This window comes from Rana temporaria, chromosome 2 (genome assembly GCF_905171775.1).
Source record: "Rana temporaria chromosome 2, aRanTem1.1, whole genome shotgun sequence".
Taxonomy (NCBI): domain Eukaryota; kingdom Metazoa; phylum Chordata; class Amphibia; order Anura; family Ranidae; genus Rana; species Rana temporaria.
Window position 1 is genome coordinate 439359522 of NC_053490.1, and position 24345 is coordinate 439383866.

Consider the following 24345-nt stretch of genomic DNA (forward strand, 5'->3'; position numbering starts at 1 on the left):
TACACACGGTCAATTTCTGTGAAGTAAAAAATGACGTTTTGAAAAACGACACATAAAATTGAAGCATGCTTCAATTTTTTTTGGTCGTATTTTACAAGACATAAAACAACGTTTTCCCCCACACACGGTCAATTAAAGTGACGTTTTTAAAAATTTCGTTTTTTTTCATCACATAAAGTGATGGTGTGTACGGGGCATTAGTGTTTTATATGAAAGGACCATAAGCTTTTTGTAATGTTAAAAAGTCTATTAGGGTACTAATGCGTTGGTATATGGTCCCTGCGCTTATTGCTAGTTTTGTCCCGGGGGCGTCTCCGCGGTGCTTCAGAGGGTGTAGTGTGGACGGTACTATGTACCACATCTGGTGGACGTGCCAAAGGGTGAGACGATTTTGGATACGCACTTATAACTTTATCTACTCTTTAACTCAGGTGAATCTTGTTAAGTCACCTCTGCATGCACTGCTGGGACGCCCGGTGGAGGGAACATCAAAACATTTGAAAAAACTGATAGCTTTTATATTTGTGGCAGCTAGAATCTCCATTGCCAAGTCTTGGAGGTCCCCCACTGTTCCCTTTTGTCTGTTGAAGTCTAAATTGTCATGGATCATGGTGAACGAGAGGATGTCGGCCATTTTGAACGATAGGGTGGCGGTTTTCGACAGGGTGTGGGACCCTTGGATCACCTATCTCACGACTGTACATTGATTTATATCAACGAAAGGGCTTTTCCTACTCTGCTATCTCCCTCTTTTGGCCGGGGTGGGATGCACCATCCCCCTTTTTCTTTTTTCTCTCTTATTCTTTCCCTTCCTCTCCCTTTTTATCTTTCCTATTTTACTCCCCTCCCCTTCTTCTGCATTTATAAGGCTGTTCCCCATGGTTACTACACTGGATCAGCTTTAATTGATTGTTATCTGTTGGCCTCTTGGGTCTAGATAGTGCTTCGAATGACAGACCCTGAGCTGGGTTTAAGTTATCCGCTCTGATATTGGAAATGAAAAAGTCTATTAGGTGGATTCAGAGAGAGTTTGGCCGGCGTATCAGTAGATACGCCGGCCTAACTCGGAATCTGCACCGTCCTAAGTTTAAGTGTATTCTCAAACTGAGCTACACTTAAACCTATCTAAGATACGACAGCCTGCGCCGTCGTATCTTAGGGTGCAATATTTAGGCTGGCCGCTAGGTGGCGCTTCCATTGAGTTCCGCGTAACATATGTAAATAACTAGATACGCCTATTCACGAACGTACGTGCGCCCGTCGCAGTTAAGATACACCGTTTCCATAAGAGATACGCCGCCTAAAGATAAAGATGCCCCCTAGGTGGCGTAGCCAATGTTGAGTATGGCCGTCGTTCCCGTGTCGAAATTTGAAAATTTTGCGTAAGTCGTCCGTGAATAGGGCTGGACGTAATTTAAGTCCAAGTCGAAACCAATACGTCCTTGCGGCGTACTTTGACTCAATGCACACTGGGATTTGTACACGGACGGCGCATGCGCCGTTCGTAAAAAAAACGTCAATCACGTCGGGTCACAGTTAATATGCATAAAACACGCCCCCCACATCCTCATTTGAATTAGGCGCGCTAACGCCGGCCTATTCACGCTACGCCGCCGTAACTTAGGAGGCAAGTACTTTGTGAATACAGTACTTGCCTCTCTGACTTACGGTGGCGTAGTGTAAATACGCTACGCTACGCCGCCGCAAAGATGCGGGCCCCTACCTGAATCCAGCTATATGTATTTAATTATTATGAGAGGTCTAAAATGAAACAACTGGTATACATGATGTATTTTTCCCATAAGTTCACAGTCGGACACTTTTTGTCATCTCTGTAGACTTATGGCCTGTACACACGATCCGAATATCGTACGACAGATCGTACAACTTTTTTCGCTTAACCACTTAAGACCCGGACCTTTAGGCTGCATTCACATCTGAGCATAGCGCTTTGCAGCGTTTTTTACCGCGATTTTACTGCGACAAAACGCAGCGTTTTTTACCGCGAATTTTTCAGGTCTAGGTTCACCAATGTCAAACGCCCAAATTTGAGCGACAAAAAAGGGTCCAGAACTTGTTTGGGCTTCAGGCGTTCGGCGTCAGGCGTTTTGTAGTGGAGATGTGAACCATCTCCATAGAGAATAATGTATTTTTTTCCCCTCTAGCGTTTTGGGGCGTCGCGCTTCAGGCGACAAAACGCTCAGGTAAAGGACCTGGCCAGGTTTCGGGACTGCGCCGCTTTAACAGACAATTGCGCGGTCGTGCGACGTGGCTCCCAAACAAAATTGGCGCCTTTTTTTCCCACAAATAGAGCTTTCTTTTGGTGGTATTTGATCACCTCTGCGGTTTTTATTTTGTGCGCTATAAACAAAAATAGAGCGACAATTGTGAAAAAAAATTATATTTTTTACTTTTTGCTATAATAAATATCCCCCAAAAATATATATATATATATATATATATATATATATATATATATATATATATATATATATATATATATATATATATATATATATATATATATATATATATATATATATATATATATATATATATATATATATATATATATATATATAAAAAATGTTTTTCCTCAGTTTAGGCCGATATGTATTCTTCTACCTATTTTTGGTAAAAAAAACGCAATAAGCGTTTATCGGTTGGTCTGCGCAAAATTTATAGCGTTTACAAAATAGGGGATAGTTTTATTGCATTTTTATTAATTTTTTTTTTATTTTTTTACTACTAATGGCGGCGATCAGCGATTTTTTTTTTTTTTTTTTTTTTTTTTTTTTTTTTTCGTGACTGTGACATTATGGCGGACGCTTCGGTCAATTTTGACACATTTTTGGGACCATTGTCATTTTCACAGCAAAGAATGCATTTAAAATGCATTGTTTACTGTGAAAATGACAATTGCAGTTTGGGAGTTAACCACAAGGGGGCGCTGAAGGGGTTATGTATGACCTAATATGTGTTTCTAACTGTAAGGGGGTGTAGCTGTAGGTGTGACGTCATCGATTGTGTATCCCTATAAAAGGGAACATACGATCGATGACGCCGCCACAGTGAAGAACGGGGAAGCTGTGTTTACACACAGCTCTCCCCGTTCTTCAGCTCTGGCGATCGGGTCCCGGAGCTTCGGACCGGGTCGCGGGCGCGCGCCTGCAACCCACGGCTGGGCACTAGCGCAGGACGTACCTGTACGTGCATGTGCCCAGCCGTGCCATTCTGCCGACGTAAATGTGCAGGAGGCGGTCCTTAAGCGGGTAATAGTAGCAAGTAGAAATTGTATAGGTTACTAAAATCACAAATTCTCATACGACAAAAAAAAAAAAAAATCGGAAGTGATGTCATGTGTTGAATGTATTTGTATTGTATTTTCGGACGACAACTATACTGACTAAATGAAAATCGTACGGGGAAATTTTCATGCATGTCCAATCGTATAATATCAGATGAACTGTCGTGATCGGCTTATGAAAGTAGTGTACACACGATCCGAAAATCCGTACAATTTTTCCTTGGATGACAGTTTTCATCCGATATTCGGATCGTGTGTACGGGCCATTAGACAGGCGAGCCTCCTGATTTTTTTTTCTCAGCGTTAAAAAATAGTGCCTGTAAAATGCCTCTCAAGCCACCCCAGTGTAAAAGCCTGAGTGCTTTCACACTGGGGGCGGTGCGCTTGCAGGACAGGAAAAAAGTCCTGCAAGCAGCATCTTTGGGGCGGAGCGCGAGCGGTGTATACACTCCTCCACCGCCCCTGCCTATTGAAATGAATGGGCAGCGCCGCAACACGGGTGCTGTTAACCCTTTCCTCGGCTGCTAGCGGGGGTTAAATGCACCCCGTTATCGGCCGAAAAGCGCCGCTATAACAGCGGTAAAGCTTTACCACTAACGCTGACACCACTCCAGTGTGAAAGGGATCTTGTACCTGAATTTGACCTGGTATCAGCTTTTTCCTTTCTACTGCAGGGCTGGAGTATGAGAGAAAAAAGCAGTACAAGAAGACAAAACTGTTTGTGCTGACAAGAAGCATGCTAATAGAAAGAGGAAGCAGCTCAGCACTGTGCTGCTTCTCTTTTCACTGTCAAATCACAGGCTGTGGCTGGTCCAGGACAACCTGGGCTCAAAGGCGTTGGCTTGAATGATGCTAGCCATTAGAATAAAAATAACTAGCAGCAGCAAAAAAAGTAATGTGCAAAATATATTTCTGGATTACAGTTCAATATTAAACCAAAAGCTGGTTTTGTTATTTTATCTTTTAATGGGCTTTTCATTTTAATCTTTTGGTCTGTGGCTAGAGTTTTGCTTTAAAGTGTATGTTTAGCCAACATTTATTATTTTTTTTATAGGGTGAAGGATTAAAACCCCTGCCAGGTTGTTTACTGTTGGTTTCCTGTTGAGGAGGTCTCTCTTCACTTCCTGTCCTGGAGTTGCAACAGGAAGTGAGGGGAACTCCAATCTTAGTTGTCACCAGAACATTTGTCCCCATTGAAGGATTTCCCCCTTTCTGTCTCGCCGACCATGGTCACCAGGACAAATAGAGGTTGAATCTACCCAGCAGTGATGCTGAGAGCAATAAACAATTTGGCAGGGATATTAGTATATTTCACACTCTTTAATCACTTCAATACTCGCCCATAGTCATTTGACGTCCACAGATGGGATCTCCCATCCTGGGTGGACGTCATATGACGTCCTGGGCTTTGTGGGGGGACATCTGAATGATGCTTGCAGCTGCAGGCATCATTCAGATATCATTCGTTAATGCCAGCGATTCTGTGCAACATATTCTGTGCAATTCTCGCCGCTAGATCGTTCTTATAAGCGGCGGGAGGGGACATCCCACCGCCATCCGGTGCTTCTCCGGGCTCTCTCGTGCCATCGGGGGCCCGGAGAAAGAATCGTCCGGCGCAGGCAGGAAGCATAGAGATGACTGGTGACCAGATGGTCACCAGTCATCTCTGACGGTCGGAGGCCCGGGCGCGATGTGATGACGTCACGCCCGGGTACCCGTAAGTAAACAAAGCCGCGATTGCGGCTAGTAAGCAACACTAATCATGAGATCGGTGACATTTTTTTCACCGATCTCATGCTTTTCAGCCTGGAGGAGAGATGCGGGGTCTTATTGACCCCGCATCTCTCCATAAAGAGGACCTGTCACACACATTTCCTATTACAAGGGATGTTTACATTCCTTGTAATAGGAATAAAAGTAAAAAAAAAAGAATAATAATTAAAGAAAGTGTAAAAAAAAAATAAGTAAAAAAAATTAAAACTCCCCGGTAGCTCGCGCGCAGAAGCGAACGCACACGTAAGTACCGCCGACATATGTAAACGCAGTTTAAACTACAAATGTGAGGTATCGCCGCGTGCGTTAGAGTGACAGCAATAATTCTAGCACTACTTCTCTGTAAATCTAAACTGGTAACCTGTAAAAAAATTCAAAGCGTTGCCTATGGAGATTTTTAAGTACCGAAAAATTGGGCTAACTTTACTGTTTTGTTATTTTTTTCATTCATGAAACAATTTTTTTCCCAAAAAAAAGGCGTTTGAAAAATGATTGCGCAAATACCGTGCAAGATAAAACGTTGCAATGACCGTCGTTTTATTCCCTAGGGTGTCTGCTAAAAAAACATATATAATGTTTGGGGGTTCTGCGTAGTTTTCTAGCAAAAGAATGATGATTTGTACATGTAGAAGAGAAGTGCCAGAATAGGCCCGGTGTTGAGGTGTGTATAAAAGCCCGGTATTGAAGTGGTTAAAGAAAAAAAGTCTTGTCTTTACATGCACTCTAAAATGTAGGGGTTACATTTTAAAGAGGAACTTCAGTTAAAAACAAATAAAAAAATAGAAGTTAAGTCAGCAATCACAAATACTCTATATTTCAACTTTTTATATACTAGACTTCCCAGTCCAGGGATCGAGCGCGGTCTTCACCTGGTTCTTTGGTGGTCTCCGAGATCCGACACCGCCATCTTGACTGTGGGAAGCCAGCTGTGACTTCCTGATGCTTCACAGCCGGCTCCCAAGATGAGTTGTGCTTTCTGAATGGTCCTACACAGTCTCCAGGGACAGTATTGGGTACCTGCTGCCTTAAAAAAGCCACATGTGATATCAACGTCTTGTACAGATCTTTATGTGCTGGATGCATGGGTATATTCTGTGAAGGAGCCAAGATGCAGCAAATGGCGTCGATGTTATGGGTGGGTCTTGTTGGGAATTATGATGAGGTGCTGTTGGCTTTGCAATCCCTGTGAAATTCAGCCCGTTGCTGTAATATCAGTATTGGGGCTTGTGTTGATGGGAAAATGCAGTTTGCTTTCAGGTGCATTCATCCTGCATATTGAGGTCAGGAGACGCTTCTGAGATCTTTTTTGCTTCATTCACACCTGTGCTTTGGGGTGGGGGGATGCCCTTTCCCACAACAAGCTGCCCTTTGCAGATGCGCAGTGGTGTCATCTCGCTAATGCACATGCTTGCAGGCACCAGATCTGGTAAGGGAAAGGGTGCCAGGTTATAACCAAATAAAAACAGATTTTAATGTGTAGCCCACTTGCATGAAAACTTGTAAAAATTGCTCCATTACCTGGGTGGCAGAAGCATGAGGGAACAGCGGGGACCAGCAGTCTGGATGCACCAATGATTAGCTGCAGGGACATGGACAGTAGTACTTGCCGAGATGGAAGCAGAGTTTTTGTAACCTTTCTGCTGCTCAACGACCCAAACTCTGAGACCCTCAGTTGATTTGTCATGATGTTTAAAGGGGTTGTAAAGGTACAATTTTTTTATTTTTTTTCCTAAATAGCGTCCTTTACCTTGGTGCAGTCCTCCGTCACTTACCTCATCCTTCCATTTTGCTTTTAAATGTCCTTATTTCTTCTGAGAAATCCTCACTTCCTGTTCTTCTGTCTGTAACTCCACACAGTAATGAAAGGCTTTTGCCCTGGTGTGGAGTGTCGTGCTCGCCCCCTCCCATGAACTACAGGAGAGTCAGGACGCCCACTAACACATAGCTCCTTTCTCTATCCGCAACATAGAGAGCGTCCTGTAGTCCAAGGGAGGGGGCGAGCACGACACTCCACACTAGAGGTCGACCGATATGGGTTTTTCTCTGGCCGATGCCGATGCCGATATTTCGAAATCGGGGCAGCCGATGGCCGATATATGATGCCGATTTTTGCGGCCGATATTTTGGGCCGATTTTTGGATTGGGATGCATTGTGGAGGAGGATGGATGGTGCTGGGCGTGGGTGGGAGATGCGCTGTGGAGGGGGGAAAGATGGTGCTGGCTGTGCGTGGGGGATGCATTGTGGAGGGGGATGGCTGGATGTTGCTGGCGGTGGATGTGTTGTGGAGGGGGATGGATGATGCTGGCCGTGGGTGGGGGATGCGTTGTGGAGGGGGATAGATGGATGGTGCTGGCCGTGGGTGGGAGATGCGTTGTGGAGGGGGGTGGCTGGATGTTGCTGGCCGTGGAGGGGAAGAGATGGATGGTGCTGGCTGTGGATGGAGGGAAGGGGGTGGATTGATGGAGCTGGCCGTGGGTGGGGGATGCATTGTGGAGGGGGATGGATGGATGGAGCTGGCCGTGGGTGGGGGATGCATTGTGGAGGGGGATGGCTGGATGTTGCTGGCGGTGGATGTGTTGTGGAGGGGGATGGATGATGCTGGCCGTGGGTGGGGGATGCGTTGTGGAGGGGGATAGATGGATGGTGCTGGCCGTGGGTGGGAGATGCGTTGTGGAGGGGGATGGCTGGATGTTGCTGGCCGTGGAGGGGAAGAGATGGATGGTGCTGGCTGTGGATGGAGGGAAGGGGGTGGATTGATGGAGCTGGCCGTGGGTGGGGGATGCATTGTGGAGGGGGATGGATGGATGGAGCTGGCCGTGGGTGGGGGATGCATTGTGGAGGGGAAGAGATGGATGGTGCTGGCTGTGGATGGAGGGAGGGGGGTGGATGGATGGTGCTGGCTGTGGATGGAGGGAGGGGGGTGGATGGATGGTGCTGGCTGTGGATGGAGGGAGGGGGGTGGATGGATGGAGCTGGCTGTGAGTGATGCGTTGTGGAGGGGGATGGATGGATGGAGCTGGCCGTGGGTGGGGAATGCATTGTGGAGGGGGAGATGGATGGAGCTGGCCGTGGGTGGGAGATGCTTTGTAGAGGGGGGTGGATGGATGGAGCTGGCCGTGGGTGGGAGATGCTTTGTAGAGGGGGGTGGATGGATGGAGCTGGCCGTGGGTGGGAGATGCTTTGTAGAGGGGGGTGGATGGATGGGGCTGGCCGTGGGTGGGAGATGCTTTGTAGAGGGGGGTGGATGGACGGAGCTGGCCGTGGGTGGGAGATGCTTTGTAGAGGGGGGTGGATGGATGGAGCTGGCCGTGGGTGGGAGATGCTTTGTAGAGGGGGGTGGATGGATGGAGCTGGCCGTGGGTGCGAGATGCTTTGTAGAGGGGGGTGGATGGATGGAGCTGGCCGTGGGTGGGAGATGCTTTGTAGAGGGGGGTGGATGGATGGAGCTGGCCGTGGGTGCGAGATGCTTTGTAGAGGGGGATGGATGGATGGAGCTGGCCGTGGGTGGGGGATGGATATATATAAAATGTGTGTGTATACAGGAGTATGTATATGAGTTTGTATACAGGAGAGGGGTGTGCTCTGACATGTACACACTGTTCCCTCCAGCACTGCCAATTGGATGACACCTGTGAGCTCCCACGTGAGTAGAGTACTATCACTAGAGAGCCGAGGCACCTATCATAGATAATATGAATACTGTACATTACCCCAGTATCAGGCTGCCAGCCTCCAGCAGCACGAGAAATGAATCCCTCAGCCACGCTGCTGGTAGCCTCAGCCTGCGCGCCGGCCCCGCCCCCCTACCTCGGCAGCTGCAGTAGTTGTCTGTGCGAAGAGATCACAAAAGCTTCCTGCATGCTGGGACGGTGGCGAGATTACTGAACATGGGCTCTAGGCTACGGCTGGAGCTGTAGCCTAGAGCCCATGTTCAGTAATCCCGTCACCGTCCCAGCATGCAGGAAGCATTACAAGTGTGATCTCCGCACAGACAACTACTGCAGCTGCTCGGGCTTGTGACATGTTTGCTTTCTGCTACAGCCCGCCGAGGTAAAGGGGGGGCGGGGCCGGCGCGCAGACTACCAGCAGCGTGGCTGAGGGATTCATTTCTTGTGCCGCTGTAGGTGGAGCGGGACTTAGTGTGGCAGCCGAAAATCGGCCGATTTTTTTACAATAATCGGCCGATGCCGATCTCTTAAAAACGGTCAAATATCGGCCGATATATCGGCCGACCGATATATCGGCCGACCGATATATCGGTCGACCTCTACTCCACACCAGGGAGAAAGTCTTGCATTACTGTGTGGAGTTACAGACAGAAGAACAGGAAGTGAGGATTTCTCAGAAGAAATAAGGACTTTTGACTGATGGTGTGTAGGCAAGACTGATGAAAGTCCGCTTCATCGGATATCCGATAAAAAATCCATCGGATTAGATTCCATCAGATATCTGATCGTGTGTACAGGGCTTAAGGCTGATAAACATCGATAAAAACTTCACTCATCAGCGTTTTTTTTTACGTTTTCGATCCATTGGAAAAAAAATAATTCTTAAAAAAAAATGCTAACACGGAAAAACACTAAAAAGCGTTATTTTCAAGAACATTGAAAAACTGCAAAGCTACTGGCGTTTTTTTAACGTCCAGTGTGCATGAGGCCTTATGTTTGTAGACTAATAAAAGTTTGTAAACATCTATTTTTTCTTTTCTTTTTTTTTTTTTTTCTTATTTTTCTTTTCTTTTTCTTTTTTTTTTCTTTAGTGTTTTGTATAATACATACATCCAGTTTTGTTCCGTACACCAGTCATGTCATTTTGTTAGGTGCAGCCTGTGCAGGAATTTTTTCTGAAGTGTCATTAACTAGCTAGCCATAAATAGACTCTGGAACTCCTCAAAGCATTTACTCAATGACTAATACCAAGCTGCAAAGTCCAAACGTACAAAATGGCTATTCATGATGAGTATTCTGTAATTCCCTTCCTCCGCCTTGCTGCTAAAGCTGATTAATACTAAGGAATTAGGCTGAAAAGTTACCATTGGAAGGAGACGTTTATATACTGTATAATGTACTACAGTTTGCTTAATTTCTAAACATGTCATATATGCTAACCTGGAGAATGTCGGGAATATCCAAACAAAAAACATTTCCTGGTGTTTATCGGTCCCTAGACCAGTCATTTAGATAATTCCGGCATATGGTAACTTCAAAACTGGAAAGCTAGAAGTGTGTAAATACTTTGTCCTTTTTTTTTTTTCTTTTTAAATAAACACAACCTTTGTTCGGTGTATTAATATAGAAATTATAAAAGTTGTACATTTGTGCTCCTTTTTGCGCAGAATCTTACATTTAAATGAAAAAGAAACAAATATTATTAAATCTGGGTCCATGAATAAGTTAGAGGTTGTAAAGGTTTTTTTTTCTAAATAGGTTCCTTTAAGCTAGTGCATTGTTGGTTCACTTACCTTTTCCTTCGATTTCCCTTCTAAATGTTTTTTTTCTTTGTCTGAATTTCTCACTTCCTGTTCTTTTCTCAGTAAGCTTGCCCCCATCAAGGGGGCCAGCTGTTCTGGCTGGGGGTTAGTCAGCCTGAACAGCTTACTGAGGAGGAACAGAAAGTGAGAAATTCAGACAAAGGGGGAAAGAAAAAACTTAGAAGGGAAATCGAAGGAAAAGGTAAGTGAACCAACAATGCACTATCTTAAAGGAACCTATTTAGAAAATAAAAAACATACCTTTACAACCCCTTTAATCCATGATGTATAGAATCAACTCAGCTGTGCTAATTGATATATAACTACCTTATCCACATGCTTTATGGGTCTCCTCTTACATTGTTTTTCTCCTTTTTGTTTAGAAAAAAAAAAAAAGAGATTAAAGTGGTTGAAAATCCTTGCATATATGCAGTGATTTGACTGACCTCAGGTGATACACTGAGATGAAACCAATCCTTCTACCTAAATTGTACCTGATGGGCTGCTCTGTTGGCGGCCGATGGGGCTGCTCTGTTGGCGGCCGATGGGGCTGCTCTGTTGGCGGCCGATGGGGCTGCTCTGTTGGCGGCCGATGGGGCTGCTCTGTTGGCGGCCGATGGGGCTGCTCTGTTGGCGGCCGATGGGGCTGCTCTGTTGGCGGCCGATGGGGCTGCTCTGTTGGGCGGCCGATGGGGCTGCTCTGTTGGGCGCCGATGGGGCTGCTCTGTTGGGCGCCGATGGGGCTGCTCTGTTGGGCGCCGATGGGGCTGCTCTGTTGGGCGCCGATGGGGCTGCTCTGTTGGGCGCCGATGGGGCTGCTCTGTTGGGCGCCGATGGGGCTGCTCTGTTGGGCGCCGATGGGGCTGCTCTGTTGGGCGCCGACGGACGCCCTCCCGGCAATTCAGGCCTGCGCTGTAGCCGTCTTTCGGTTATAGCGTGGGCACGAAGGGGTTGAAGTCCACTTTATTAATTTGATACAAGAGGGTATTGTACTTGAGCTTCAGTCGAAAATGAAAAATCTAGTGGTAATATTTGATGCTAGTTTAACCTTTGATCCACATGTACAAAACGTTGTCAGAACATTTTTATTTATCTTTTCTACTTGAGAAACATTGCTTGCGTCCTATGCTATTATACACTGTAGCTGAAAAGCTGATCCATACATTTGTGTTCTCCCGACTTGACTACTGCAAATGCTCTACTCGCTGGTGTACCTAAATCCACTCCATCTTCAAGGAACCTAATTAGAAAATAAAAAAAAAACCTTTAATCCATGATGCTCTTTTGGTGGTATTTGTGGGGGAAAAAAAGGAAATAAATTTTGTTTGGGTACAACGTTGCACGACGTGCAATTGTCGCAAAAAATGTCCTGGTCATTAAAGGGGCAAATCCTTCCGGTCCTTAAGTGGTTAAATAATGCTATATAAAATAAAGTTTAATATTAGTATGTTGCAGTTACATGTAAGATATTTAGTTGCGCTTTAAATAACAGACCGGCAGGCATATAGAATTAAAACTGTCGCTTCCAGTTGCGTGATGACGTTTGTAACTCTGCCCTATGCGTTTCGTCACATATGACTTATTCCGGTGTTTCCAGACATTTTGTCAGTAATTTGGTGATTACAGAACCCATTTACTTACTGTACCAGTTGTTATGCGGAAAAGGTATACTGTCGCCAAACATATTCACAGTAGGCCTATTTCACACTGACGGAGCGGTGGATGTCAGCGAACATGTGTCCACTGACACACCCGCCGGAATCTGATCTGATCCTGTGTGCTAAAAACAGATGGATAGGTATCTGTTCCCCATCCGGGTCGAATGAAAACGGTCAGGCAGTCTGTTTCCATCTGACAGCCCCGTAGAAAACGTGCGGGCTATGTCCCTGTCCCATCCGCATAGCGGAGCGTACATGGACCTTTGATCCGCCTGCTTAGTGACGATCAATGGACGGATCCTCCACTAAACGGGCGGATCCGCTTGACGGAGTCTGCCCCACGTGAATGGGACTTTACTATCCATCTTTTTACAGGCAGCTTGATCAGTTTGGCGAAACAAAGATCCTCTGCTTTGAGATGAGTTGGGGTACATCAAGCACAGGGAGTGCAAATTACACAGTCCAGATGGACCAGCGTGTGCAGGGCCAACATCTCTGCTCTTCCTACGTAATCATTTTTGTAGCTGCTGGGGGAGGAATGAAGGGGGAATACTATAATGTGTCACTCAAGTTACAGCTCAGTCTGCTTGGGCTGCTGACATCACATCTGAAATGATGACAAACAGAAGCAGTTCCCTGGGCTTTTGGATGTTTACACATGGGAGGTTTTTACAGTTAAAGGGGTTGTAAAGGTACCATTTTTTTCCTAAATGGCTTCCTTTACCTTAGTGCAGTCCTCCTTCACTTACCTCATCCTTCCATTTTGCTTTTAAATGTCCTTATTTCTTCTGAGAAATCCTCACTTCCTGTTCTTCTGTCTGTAACTCCACACAGTAATGCAAGGCTTTCTACCTGGTGTGGAGTGTCATGCTCGCCCCCTCCCTTGGACTACAGGAGAGTCAGGACGCCCACTAACACACAGCTCCTTTCTCTATCTGCAATGTAGAGAGCGTCCTGACTCTCCTGTAGTCCAAGGGAGGGGGCAAGCACGACACAAGGGCAGCACAGTGGTGCAGTGAGTAGCACTTTCGCCTAGCAGCAAAAGGTTCGCTGGTTCGAATCCCAACTACGACACCATCTGCCTGGAGTTTGCATGTTCTCCCTGTGTCTGCGTGGGTTTCCTCCGGGTACTCCGGTTTCCTCCCGCACTCCAAAGACATGCTGGTAGGTAAATTGGATCTCGTCCAAATTGGCCCAGTATATATGTACATATGTGTGTATGACTGTGTGTCCCTAGCGTGTCATGATCCTACGGGGTAAAAATGACCGCACCAGCCAAGCAGATACTGGCTGGAAAAAGCGCCCAGAGGCGATTCAGTTTGCATGCGTTGCGCTATACAAGTCATTCATTCATTCATTCGTTGTATGTAAAACCCCTATCAGAGTGGGGTCAGCACAAAAAGTTGGAAAAGTGAAAAGTTGCATAGTGTATAATGGTAGTCTCTTGAAGCCAAATTGCGGACAGACCCGCTTTTCTGTTTTTTAGCAGTACATGTCCTCTCCCTTGCCCGTGGGTCAGTCTTTTAACTTTGTTTTTTAAATAGAACTGATATTGCAGCAGCTGTGGGCATGCTATGCAGTTATATGCTGATGATTGCTGAAAATGTAGTCGTGGATCTTGGGAGGATTGTTTGTAATTTGGGGAAGTCGTTTTGTGATTTGTCATCATAAAAGTGGTTACACTTGGAGAAATTTGAACAATACTTCTTTAGGCTTGATTGGGTTGGAGTTTTTATTTCTTAATATCTGCTCATAGGTTTAATTTGTATTCAAATAAAAGTGCAATATTACTCCTTCCTCCAGGTGCAAGGTGTGTGTGTGTGTGTGTGTGTGTGTGTATCCGTTTTTTTATTTTATTATTATTTTATTTTCAGAACCATTAAAACATTATCTTATATCCTTAATTTTTTTATTTTCTTAGAGAAGTGAAACTGCACTAAGAGAAGTCACAGATGCAGGTTAATGGGCGTTTTAAAATACATATGTGAATATGTTGAGGTTAACATAGGGCAACATATACAGTATGATTATTTTTTTATATATATAGTGTACTGTGCCGTTTAATATGCAAGCTGAAAAAAAAAATGATTTGCTGTAAGGTCCTGCAATGTAGCTGCCTAGAACTCGTGACAACCTCCTACTGGGTAGAGCAGAATAATAGGAGAAGCCAACATTACTGCTTGATATTAAGGATTGTAAAGCACTCCTTTAAAGTGGTCCTAACCTTCCTAGAGCATTCTTTGATCAAACTTCTAAACTACAAAGACTGGACCAGTATTCTACGACAGGCACGTAAAAAAAAAAGTGAGCACCTCATTAATGGATCTAGAGCTGGGGTCTTGAACTGGTGGCCCAAGTCCCATGAGGCATTGCAAGGCTGACGGTTACAAGCATGACTCCCACAGGCCACCAGTTTGAGACCCTGATCTAGAGTGTCTGTATTCCCTGGCTTTTTAACCGATGTCCAAAAACAGCGGATGAAATGGCAAGATATTAAACGTTTCAGATTTTCAAATTCCATATTTCATGCTTTTCCTGGCTAAATTAAGGCTAGTGGCACAGGGCGGCGTCCACTTTTTGGGTTTTGCCAAGGCGGTCGCCGACTGGCTGGATGCCACTAAGATTTTTGCGCCTGGCATCTGCTTGTTGAATAGATGTATCTGTCCTTTTTGAAACATTCTCTGATATTCGCCTGATGCTGAGTCAGCAGTGGGGGGTGGGGGGGGGGGAGAGCTTCGAGATCTGCAGTAGTATAAACATTTTCAACCGATTCCTGACTTCAGCTTTAGGTAAACCTATTATCTAGCTAGGAAGCTAATAGCCATGAAATGACTTTCAGCTACTCCTGTTGCCCAATGGATCATGCAGATTAATGCCACACTTTGATTGGAGAAACTGACCTACCAAAGAAAGGGGTTGTCCGAAGAGGTTCGAAAATATATGCGAGTCTTGGACGGGAACTACAGGTGTATAGTTTAGCAGATCACATGGGTAATGATTTGGGGTATTAATATTGTTCTTAACCACTTGCTTACTGGGCACATATACCCCCTTCCTGCCCAGGCGAAATTTCAGCTTTCAGCACTGCGTCACTTTAAATTAAAATTGCGCGGTCGTGCGACGTGCCTCCCAAACAAAATTTACGTCCTTTTTTTCCCACAAATAGAGCTTTCTTTTGGTGGTATTTGATCACCTCTGCGGTTTTTATTTTTTGCGCTATAAACAAAAAAAGAGCGACAACTTTGAAAAAAAAACACTATTTTTTACTTTTTGCTATAATAAATATCCTATATTATTATTATTATTATTTTTTTTTTAAACTATTTTTTTTCTCAGTTTAGGCCGATACGTATTCTACATATTTTTGGTAAAAAAAAAAAACGCAATAAGCGTATAGTGATTGGTTTGCGCAAAAGTTATAGTGGCTACAAAATAGGGGATAGAATTCTGACTTTTTTTTATTATTATTTTTTTACTAGTAATACGGCGATCTGCAAATTTTGTCAGGACTGCGATATTGCGGCGGACACTTTTGACACATTTTTGGGACCATTCACATTAATACAGCGAACAGTACTATAAAAATGCATTGATTGCTGTATAAATGTGACTGGCAGGGAAGGGGTTAACACTAGGGGGCGAGGAAGGGGTTAAATGTGTATCCTGTGATTCTTACTGTGGGGGGAGGGGACTGACTGGGGGAGGTGACCGATGCTGTGTCCCTATGTACAAGGGACACAACATCTGTTTCCTCTCCCTGACAGGACGTGGAGCTCTGTGTTTACACACAGAGCTCCACGTCCCTGCTCTGTAATTGCCGATCGCGAGTACCTGGCGGACATCTCGACCGCCAGGCACGCGCATCGGCATCTCGGGGACGCGTCGGGTGCGAGCGCCCCCCCCAGTGGCCGGAGGAAACGAGGATGTCAAAAGACGGCCTCCCGGATTTATAGAGCCACCTGGAGGCCGTCTTTTGACTATGGCCCGGGTCTAAAGTAGTTAAATTCCCCCTCCAAGTGTATACACTCCTAAGGGCCGCTTATTAAAGCGGAGTTCAGCAGCTACAAATACTGCAGCTGCTGACTTCTAATAATTGGACATGGTGCCGGCATCACTACTGTGGGTGCCCGGCTGTGGCTTCACAGCCAGCCAGGCACGCACTGCGCGAGCCACACTGTGACTGGCCGGGCAATCACCTGGGACCTGTGACATGTCCCATATGATTGCCGAGGGGGAGAGTAGAGAGGTGAACTACCTTCCGGTGCCCTGTGACGAATTGGGAGTGGAAACCCTCTAAAAAGAGGGTCGCCCCCCCAAAAAAAACATGCCAAATGTGGCATGTCATGGAGTGCCATTTTTGGGTGGAACTCTGCTTTAAGGTAAACCTTGATTAATCTTTTTGATCTAACTTGGAATTCTTTTTATATTTTGCTGGTGCAGTCATAACCCATCTTACCTGATTACTAAATTTATATGGATCACATTTATAACTAGTGATGTGTGACTATTTGACACTTGTGATAGATTTTTATTTTTTTTCCTTCTTTTCTCCAAAGTCCTTTTTTTTTCTCTGTTGCATTCATTAACCAGTGTTCCTCCACCCAGTGGACAGCTCTTCATATTACATGTTGCACTGCACTATTTTATGCCACGTGTAATCGACACTTGAAATCCTATGTTGAACTGTGATCCACTGAGGTCATAAGCCATTCTTTATGTCTCCTTAGATTATCTAAAGAAAAAAAAAAGGAAAGCCTTTAGTGCTTAATCAGCCATAAGGCCCAGTTCACAATGGTGCAACATATGCACTCACTTTGGGAGCACATTTAGCATGACCTGTATAAATCAATGGTTCCCTATGAAAGCCGTCCTAACTGGTCCGACTTTGAAAAAGGTTCCTGCACTACTTTGGTCTGACTTAGGCATGATTTCCACACGTTGATTTGATTGTAAATAGATTAGATTGTAAAAGTCGGATCACCATCTTAACTGATCCACCTTGTGGCATGCGACTTGCTCTCAGAGGATCTTGAGGGGGGAACCCCACACCAAGATTAAAAAAAACAAAAACGGCGTGGTGTTCCCCCTCCCCCTGACCATACCGAAGGGTCTGGTATAGATTTTGAGGGGAAACCCCACACCAAACAAAACCGCATGGGGTCCACCCCATGAACCATACCAGACCCTTATCCAGAGATATCTTCCCAACAACCGTGGGCGGTGGTTGTGGGGGTCTGCAGATAGGAGATTTATCGGAATCTGAAAGCCCCCTTTAACAAGGGGAGCCCCCAGATCCCGGCCCTCCACACTGTGTGATAAGGTATGAGTAAAAATAAATAAAACCAGTACATAGGTTTTTGACAAAGTCCTCTATTAAAAATGAAGACTGTCCCGCAGCACCAACAAGTCTTCTTCCTCCAGTTCTTCTTCCTCTGGTTCTTCTCCCGACGCTAGCGCCTGCTGTTGTGTTAGCTTTATTACTTATATAGCCATGGGGCTTGGCCATCTGGTGATGTCATTTGGAGACCCCTCCCCCTTGTGACATCCACTCCCACCCCATCATGCCCATGGCTATATAAGTAATGGCACACGCCGGAGACTGAGAAGGGAGAAGGAATTGGAAGAGATGCCGGAGCTGCCTTAATAAAATACTTTAGAAACCTGTGTACTGTTTGTTTTTTACACTTTTTATTTTTTTGAGGTGAATGGGTAGGGGTACATTGTACCCCTACTCATTCACATAGGGTGGGGGGCCGAGATCTGGTGGTCCCTCTTCTTAAAGGGGGCTTCCAGATTCCGATAAGCCCCACCACCCGCTGACCCCGATGACCATCGGCCAGGATAGTCGGGAAGAGGCCCCTGGCCCTTGTCCTCATCCCCATGGGGTCAAGGTGCTATGGGGTGGGGGGCCCCAAAGCACCCACCCTCCATGTCGAGGGCATGTGGCCTGGTATGGTCCAGGAGGGAGGGCGCACTTGCTCATTTCCCCCCACCCTGACCTGCCAGGCTGCGTGTTCGGATAAGGGTTTGGTATGGATTTGGGGGGGACCCCACACCAGTTCCCCTTAAAATCTATACCTGGTATTGTCCAATTTATTTATTTATTTTGGCTGGGGTTCCCCTTCATCCTTGGTACACAAGTCGCATCATCATGATCTGAATTATGGTGCGACTTCTATTCAAATCAATGGGCTCCCATAGGGAATCATTGATTTTGAATAGAGGCAGAGAAACGCAGCTAAAAGCCAGCGTGGCGAAACGCGCATTGTGGCCAATGCAAAACGCTGATAAAATCCCCTTTTTAAAAACTGCGTTTTCCTGCCAGCAATCTGACATCCAGAACATTTTTTTGAGCCTTATAAATGTAGTTAATGTAATATTTACGCTTTTGCACAACTATTATAGAAAAAGATTCCTTCTTGCTGGTATAGGTTTAATATGGATTTAAATATGATTGACAATAGGCTCTGTTAACTAAATTATAATGACCATTGTTTGACAGACCTTCATTAATTTCAGCAGTGACAGTGAATTTTAACACAAATCCCCAAAATTGTACACGCACGCGCACACACTTTATGTAGAGGTTGTGACTGTGTCGTAGAGGATCTTTTTTTTGCATGCTCGCGCCAGGGAAGAAACATTACATGCGTGTAGTGCTTTTTGCTTTGTTATAAATAGCTGTCATCCCTCTTGGGCAGTAAGAGCAAAGAAAGCTAAACATCTTACAGAATGTGCTCTGGGAAACAATGTGAGATTATCCAGGCTAGTTCACTGCAAAGAAAGAATAGAACTGGCAAGGTAATGTATGTTTTAGCATACAAAGGGGAAAACATCAGGCAGACTATAGAAGAGATTATTATATAGGTTTGTGTGTAGGAGAAATAATTTAAATCTTATTTGTGCTAATTATAATTGTATTGGCAGTAAAGCATTATCCCTTTCGCGCCAAGCGTACGCATATATGCGTCCTCGGCTTTCGGGTGTTATACCGGGATGATGCCTGCAGCTGCAGACATCATCCCAGTACCGTTGTTTAGAGCCGGCGATTGGCTATTCAGACATAACAACCGATGCGGCTCGGTTGTTATGCCGAAGGAGCGGGAGGGGACGCCGCCTCTCGCCGCTCTGACCGGGCCTCCCGTCCCACCGGGAGACCCGATCCCTTATCCGGCGCCTCCTGTGTCCAGGCGCAGACTGAAACTAAGCCGGAAACGGCTTTGATTCAGTCTCCGCAATGTTAGCACGGAAGCGACGTCATGACGTCACTTCCGGGTTTCTCGGCTACCAATGGCTCCGGATTTAAAGAAAAGTACACGGTATTCAGAATCGCAGTTTTTGGTGATCTGAATACTTTGAAGTGCAAAGGAGGGCTCGGGTCTTTTAGACCCCCGATCCCTCCATAAAGAGTACCTGTCACCACCTATTACTGTCACAAGGGATGTTTACATTCCTTGTGATAGCAATAAAAGTGATCAAAAATGTAAAAAAAAAATAAAAAAAATTTAATATTACAAAAATAAATAAGAAATTTTTTTTTTTAAAGCGCCCCCCTCCCCGCGAGCCTGCGCAACAAAGAAAACGCATACGGAAGTCGTGCCCGCATATGAAAACGGTGTTCAAATCACACATGTGAGGTATTGCCGTGATCGTCAGAGCAATAATTCTAGCACTAAACCTCCTCTGTAACTCTAACCTGGTAACTGTAAAAAAAGTTTATAACGTCGCCTATGGAGATTTTTAGGTACCGTAGTTTGTCGCCATTCCACCAGTGCGTGCAATTATAAAACGTGACATGCTTGGTATCTATTTACTCGGCGCAACATCATCTTTCACATTATGCAAAAAAATTGGGCTACCTTTACTTTTTCATTTTTTTTTTTTTAAAGTGGAGGTTCACCCAAAAAGTTAATTTTTAACATTAGATTGAGGCTCGTTTTGTCAAGGGGAATCGGGTGTTTTTTTTACAATCGAAGCAGTACTTGCCGTTTTAGAGATAGATCTTCTCCGCCGCTTCCGGGTATGGGCTGCGGGACTGGGCGTTCCTATTTGATTGACAGGCGTCCGACGGTCGCATACATCGCGTCACGATTTTCCGAAAGTAGCTGAACGTCGGTGCGCAGGCGCCATATAGAGCCGCACCGACATTCGGCTTCTTTCGGCTACTCGTGACGCGATGTATGCGACCGTCGGAAGCCATACCCGGAAGCGGCGGAGAAGATCTATCTCTAAAACGGTAAGTACTGCTTCAATTTAAAAAAAACACCCGATTCCCCTTGACAAAATGAGCATCAATCTAATGTTAAAAAAATTTTTTTGGGGTGAACTCCCGCTTTAACCAATTAAGGACCGGACCAATATGCTGCTACATGACCCAAGGGGTTTTTACAATTCGGCACTGCGTCGCTTTAACAGACAATTGTGCGGTCGTGCGACGTGGCTCCCAAACAAAATTGGCGTCCTTTTTCCCCCACAAATAGAGCTTTCTTTTGGTGGTATTTGATCACCTCTGCGGTTTTTATTTTTTGCGCTATAAACAAAAATAGAGCGACAATTTTGAAAAAAATCTATATTTTTTACTTTTTGCTATAATAAATATCCCCCAAAAACATATATAAATTTTGTTTTTTCTCAGTTTAGGCCGATACGTATTCTTCTACTTATTTTTGGTAAAAAAAAAACGCAATAAGCGTTTATCGATTGGTTTGCGCAAAATTTATAGCGTTTACAAAATAGGGGATAGTTTTATTGCATTTTTATACATTTTTTTTTTTTTTTTTTTACTACTAATGGCGGCAATCAGCGATTGTTTTCGTGACTGCGACATTATGGCGGACACTTCGGACAATTTTGACACATTTTTGGGACCATTGTCATTTTTACAGCAAAAAATGCATTTAAATTGCATTGTTTATTGTGAAAATGACAGTTGCAGTTTGGGAGTTAACCACAGGGGGCGCTGTAAGAGTTAGGGTTCACCTAGTGTGTGTTTACAACTGTAGGGGGGGTGTGGCTGTAGGACTGACGTCATCGATCGAGTCTCCCTATAAAAGGGATGACTCGATTGATGCAGCGCCATAGTGAAGCACGGGGATGCCGTGTTTACATACGGCTCTCCCCGTTCTTCAGCTCCGGGGAGCGATCGCGACGGAGCGGCTATAAACGAATAGCCGCGCCGTCGTCCCGGATCGCTCCCCGAGGGAATCCGACCGCCGCATGTAGCGGGGGGGGGGGGGTCCCGATCGGACCCACGTCTAGGCAGGCATGTACAGGTACGTTGATGTGCCTGTCCGTGCCATTCTGCCGACGTATATCTACATGCGGCGGTCGGGAAGTGGTTAATTCATGAAAGTACATTTTTCCCAAAAAGTTGTGTTTAAAACACCGCTGCACAAATACCGCGTGACATAAAATATTGCAACAATCGCCATTTTATTCTCTAAATTCTCTGCTAAAAAAAATATATAATGTTTGGGGGTTCGAAGTAATTTTCTAGCAAAAAATTAGGCAATAAGCTTAGGCATGAAAGGGTTATAAAGGTCTCGGACCATGTGTTATTCTGCATCTTACAATATACCCAAATCTTTGGGTATTTTCAGACTCCAGGGGCTTTTTCTTAATCACAGTAAAGGTTTACTTTATATGAGGTTGCACAAGTTTTTTATGCTAAGCTGATCATACACCAGTAGAACTGCATTTGAAAATGTTAGTTTTTGGAGCATTTTCCTGATTTTCACGTTCTATAAATTTTTATTTTTAGAATGTAGCTTGTGACCCCTGTCAGATACACAGATAAAAGCATAGGGTTAATGACTTGCAAGTCAAAAGCGGCCATACATCACATGGAGAAGTCATCACAAATAACAGAACATTGAGTCTGTTGAGAAGTACATTGATCATATTGCAGCAGAGAAACATTCGCCTATACCAGGAAAACGGGCACTGGTGGATGAGATGTCAGTGTAGAAAATTCACTTCTACTAAAGCAAACAAAGCCGTGCATAAGAAGAGTCATCTCAACCGAAGGGCCTAGGGAAGTTAGAGGAAAAGAGGAACTGGGAAGAGAGAAAAGAGAAGTGAAATAGGACATCTAGAGTGCCCAAGCCGGAACCCCAGGATCTCAGCGCTCATAGCGACGTAGCTGTTGCTATGGAAGGGTGGGCGTATTGAATCCAAGGGGTCCATATTTTAAGAAATGAAAAGGACCTGAAAAGCTCAAGAAAAATGCTTTCCTTTAAAAATCAATGAATATGTTCACACTGGGGCAGTGAAAAAAATCATGCTTGCAGCATCTTTGAAGCATGTTTGGGGAGCTAAAAAAAGGCACCAAAAACGCTCCTCCCATTTAAATGAATAGGAACTGCATCAAAATTGCCCCTGCTTAGTGTTTTTGGTGCAGGTTTTGAGTCGCATGTCCTTTTAAAAACTGCACAGCAAAAAAGCGCTCCATTAAAGTATAGGCGTTTTACTGGCAGTTTTGAAGTGAACCAGTGTGGAAGTGCCCTAACGGTCCATTTTAATACTTTACAACAAAGGAATGTGGATAGAAATGTTTAGAATGCTGTCTGTAAGTTGTCAAGAAATGGCAGGGAGCCGTTAAATATGTTTTATACTACAATGGGGCCTTACAGTGGTTCTAAAGATTGAAGGATTTTTGCTTTCATGCATTCTATGCATGAAGGTAAAAACCTTCAGCATGAAGCCTCCCCTAATGATTACCTGAGCCTGATCGCGATTTAGTGATTTGGACGAAAGCTGTTGCTCTCCCAGGTCTCTGCCTGAGAGCCCTATGGGTCCTGCTGCTGTCAATGACAGCCAGTGAGGGAGGGAGCAGGGGAGGGGCTGAGCCCCGTTCCATGTGTCTTCTGGGACAGAGAGCAGGGCTTGAGAGCCAGCACGCACAAGTGCCCCCATAGCAAGCAGGTTGCTATGGAGGCACTTGGGAAAAAAGGAGGAACCAGGAGTGCCACTGGGGGACCCGAGACCAGAAGGAACGGAGCAGTTCTGTGCAAAACAATTGCACAGAAGAACCGGTAATTTTTTTTTATTTTTTTATTATTATTATTATTATTCATTTTTACTTTTAATATCACTTTAAAGTGGAGCTCCAGGCAAACCATGTAATCTATGGTTTAAATCTACAGTATTTGTTTACTGCTTTACCTACCAAAGGATCTGTTGTTTTGGACAGCTATTCTTTTGTTGCACCTCTGCTAGTTATTACGATTACTCTGCTACAATCCCAGTTTAGCATTACTGCTTCCTGGGATCGCTTTACTGCTTTCTGGGTCAGTTCCCTGCTCACTGGGCAATGGTGACAATGCTGATCCAGTGCCCAATGAGGAGGTGGAGACATAAGAAGCTGAATAAATAAGCCAGAATATTTCTCTTTAACCATTTAACAACCCGTTAAAATGATTGTGGACTATCTCTGTACAGTTCTGAAAGCAGACCCTCATCCTAAACGGTGTCATACTGCCCTTCCCCCTCTCCCCTCCCTCTCTGGCATGAGGAGGCTGACTAGATGGTAGAGTCTCTAACTTTAGTGACAGTTTAATTATGGAAATCCTCCTTGATGCACAGGCAACAACAAAGTACTATTATACAACACACTGTTGCAATTTACTTCCTTTGTCTAAGCTTTGTGTCCATTTCATTAAATAACAGAATTTATACATCTTTTGTAGCATCTTTGGTATGTTTAGCCAATGCATATGTCATTTCTGGTCTATCATAGCAGGAAAGTCAGCAAATGCCAGATACACATATTTTGAAATAAAATGGTGCAGAAACTCAAACTTTTGTCAGAGTGTTCTGGATGGGGAAATATTTGCTGGGAAGGAAGCACCTGGGTATTATTTGGGACATAGACGAGTTTGTGTAATGTTGGTCATGGAACTAGGGTGTTCCTTGAACCTAACAATAGCTAGGGTACATGCAGGGCGAGCCCTACCATGGTACCATTGTACCAGGCAGCACTTTCAAGGGGGCAGCAAATTTCCTGCCTGCACGCCATCCCATTCCGCCAGCTCCACTCTCCACTCCACTGTGGGGCTAATTGCCGCCCGACCGCTCCTCCCGTTCCGCTCTCCGCTCCACTGTGGGGTTAATTGCATGAATAGAGCCATAACAGGTC

The 24345-nt window shown here is 44.9% G+C and overlaps 1 protein-coding gene across 1 annotated transcript in view; it reads left to right on the forward strand.

Annotated features, from left to right (window-relative positions):
* The window catches only part of PITPNA (phosphatidylinositol transfer protein alpha), a 109101-nt gene that overhangs the window by 18824 nt on the left and 65932 nt on the right, over positions 1–24345 (forward strand). The gene's annotated exons all lie outside the window — the stretch shown is intronic.